This window comes from Pseudoliparis swirei, chromosome 23, assembly GCF_029220125.1.
Source record: "Pseudoliparis swirei isolate HS2019 ecotype Mariana Trench chromosome 23, NWPU_hadal_v1, whole genome shotgun sequence".
In the NCBI taxonomy this organism is placed as follows: Eukaryota; Metazoa; Chordata; class Actinopteri; order Perciformes; family Liparidae; genus Pseudoliparis; species Pseudoliparis swirei.
The window spans coordinates 9,172,481-9,176,090 of record NC_079410.1 but is presented as its reverse complement, the minus strand read 5'-3'; positions in this window follow the sequence as shown (position 1 = coordinate 9,176,090).

Below are 3,610 nucleotides of genomic sequence, written 5' to 3'. Positions count from 1 at the left end.
AGGGAATAATGACGCCTACTTTTAAAAGGGATTCAAAAACTGGTCTTATACCATCGATGGCTTCTTTTTTAAGTGGATACTGTTTTAGGCATGGCCTATAATTTGACTTAGGACTCATTACCAATGGTGCTGCGCCTTTTATGAGCCCCACATCGTATTTGTGTGCAGCCCACAGTGAAGGTGGCACTTTTGACAACTCAGGAATTTGACCTGTTGTCATAATGAGTGGATACAAGCTTGTATGTTCAATGTGTTCTTCTGTGAGCTCTAACGTTCTCCGTACATGTACTGTGTCGGTCAATGCAATACGAAATACATCACCAATCGCGCTAAATTCGATCCTCGAATCTTCTGCACCCGGTCTAAAGTCCAAGAGGTTGATACGTTGTTGTAGCCACGGACCCAGATCCTGCCATTTCCAGTGTGACGGCTTAGCCAATGATACGTGAGGAGTGGTTCCAAGGAACAGTTTCCCCTGGGATGGAGAGAGAGACACAGACACCGCAGCAGCCTCCTCTGACCAGTAAACATGCTTCAGGTCTAAACTCTCTGCTTCTACCTGTTGATCATACCATGCTTCCTCGTATATTCTGTCTGGCCCTACGCTCACATGGGATGTACAATGTAGATAGATAGATAGATAGATGTATACTTTATTGATCCCGCAAGCGGGAAATTACAGGCAGATCCAGGAAGATTACAGCATAACACGAGGGAAGAGAGGAGAAAATAAAAAACAACCCCCAGAATATGCCCCTAGAGGGGTACCGTGTGGGAGCAGAAAAAACACCTCAGCACAAAAGCACATACATCTAAACAAGACATGCAACGTGAGGAAGTGGGGAGGGGAGGTAAACCAAAGGCTGGGTGGTAAAGCTCAGCCGTCGGGGGGCAGAGGGTAACCAGCGTAGACAGGCAGCCAGCCATCTGGCAGCCCGTTAGAGCGCCAGTAGACCACACTGGGGGCATAAAGCAGGCGAAGGCGTGGGATGGGGGTGAGGGTAGTGAATGCATATCAGTGTGTGTGTAGAGTTCGTGAGTGATTGGCCCGATAAGTCGTCCTCCCCCAGGCAACAACAGACAGAGTTCTCAGTCCGCAAGATGGTCGTTGCCATGGAGATAGCCTTGAAATGTCCTGGGGATACAACAACCACAGGTGTCTGTGGATAGGGGGAAGGGAATGAGAGAGGTTCTCACTTCAGCGATCTTCAGGGGAGTTGTTGTTCCAGTAACGGCCTTGGCCAAGGCCCGTTCTGGTTGAGGGAGCCGAAAGCAGATAAGATTGGGATTGTTTGGTCTTCCAGCAGCTACATCCAATTTGCGCACCTACTATTCCACCACTTTCCTCCCATTTTCCAATCGATCCAATTTCGTCGGGCAGCCTTAGGGGGCTTTTAACGGCTGTCACCGTTTCCTTAATTTTCCGATAAGCCAGGGCAACGCCAAATCCAAACAGCAGAAATCCTGTAATCATAGTTCCGAATAGGTAGATGTCATCTACGTGCTCCACGGAAAGGGCTGCTAGGCACATGACACGTCCATCGTGTAACCAGCTGCAACGTCCCGGCAGGACGGGCAGGTTCCCCCGAACCCAAGCATCTCGTCGAGAAGACGGTGTCAATTTCGTTGAGAGACCAGTTGATCAGATGACCAGTTGATCGGTCCATAGTTTTAGTTCGAAGAGCAATGAGGAGAGAGTCTCTCAAGTATATGACAGACAAGACACGGACGAGAGAAGCCAAGCAGGGAAGGGAAGGTCATGGGGAGGAGAGGGAGAGAAAATGCGACCGCCTTCGTCGAGAGCCAGAAAGAATGAGAATGTAATGGCTGCATATAATTTCCTGCTGCAATACTGTGTGTGCGTGCAAATGAAATAAGATCATGGGTTTTCGGAGCTCCATGGTCTAACATTAGCTCCCACTCGTATGCATACAGAAGTGGATTTGGATTATAGTTCATCATCTGAAATAAAGGAAGTTCAGCTCTTTTTAACACTTTGATGCCTTCTTCTGTTGAAACTAACCTAATGCCAAAAAAGCACATTAGATCTCGCCCCATCAGATTTACTGGGCAGTTTTTCGACACTAGAAAAGAATGTTTTGTCATTTGGTCATCTAACTCACATTTCAATGGAACTGAGCAACTTTCCAAGACTGGTACGCCGCTAGCTCCCACTGTAAAACTCTTCCTGCCACTCTTTTTGGGGGCACTTGGCAAGGAATCTGTTCTTAACACGGAGTTTGTAGCTCCTGAATCAACTAAGAATGTTACAGGGTGGTTAGAAATCATCAATGTTAATTGTGGGAATTTCTTAAAGCCTGGGTTGTTGGCATACATTGTGAAATTTTGTGCATGTGAAGTGTTGTGCGCTACCTGCCTTCCTGTGGAGAGGTTGTCCATCTCTGGGGTCCGCCCCTCCCTCCCCTCCTTTCAGTCAGACGTGCGGAATGCAGGCCCTGTTTGTTTCTCCGGACAATCAGCTTGCCAGTGTCCACGCTTCCCACAGCAATGGCAGACGTCTGGGTCGTAATTTCTACTTGTTCTGCGCTTGTCCCCACCTCTTTGTCTTCCCTGACCTCTGGTATGACCTCTTGTCTGGCCCCTTCCTCCCCCAAATCTGCCACGGGTGGTTTCCTGGGCTGGCTCTGCTCGGGTGTTAAACATTGCCAGCTGTGCTTCTTCCAGTTTCCTTTGTCTGCCCTCTTTCTTCTGATCATCTCTTCTTTGTGCCCCGTCTTCTGCATGTTCTGCGTGCTGAAGGATGTCGGCAAGTGGGCATGTTTTCCAAGTTACACATGCATTTCTTACCATGTGTACGAGTTCTGGTCTCATTCTGCTCAGAAAATGTTCTTTCAGATGGACCTCATATGGTGTCAGGGGCTGTGCTCCCATTGGATTGGGTCGGTTGAGGCCACTATGAGTGTCAAAGGCTCCTGTCAGGCGTGCCAGGAAGGAACTGCATGTCTCTTGTGGCCCTTGTGACAAAGAGGTGATATAGGACAAGTTTAGTGTCAAAGGGAACTGTTCTTTTACGGTGTTAATGAGGACATCAACGGCATCTCGAAAATCCACATTTTTGGCATCCTCGTAGAGTGGCTCACTCAGGCCGAAAGTCATTCTTGCATTGTTGAAAACATGCTGAATTTTGTGATAATCATTTGTCAGCACCTTGGCCATCAAACGCCGTAACTCTGACATAGTGGGACGATATTCTCTGACAAATTGCCTAAGATCAGTCTCCCATCTCGTGAGATTGTTTTTAGGATTGCAGATGTTGGAGTTGGACAGCGACACACCACCTGGACGACACTCACTGGAAGAAAGACAGCGGTAGACTTCTACGTTACATTTATTAGCGTTTTATTCAGAAATCAGGATACAAGTAGACATCATGCATGGACCCCCCTCCTCAGCTGGGACCCGTGGCCCCAGCGCTGGAGAGAAGACGCCGGTTCAGAGTGTACAGCCATTTTAAATAGCCGAAAGGAACAGTTCTGATTGATCAGGAGATAAGGGGGTGGGGTTTTCTCATTGGCCCTTGTTCCTCTGCTTCCGCCGTTGTCGCTCCTTCATTGGTTCTTCTCGTCTGCCAATGAGTGCATATGTTGTG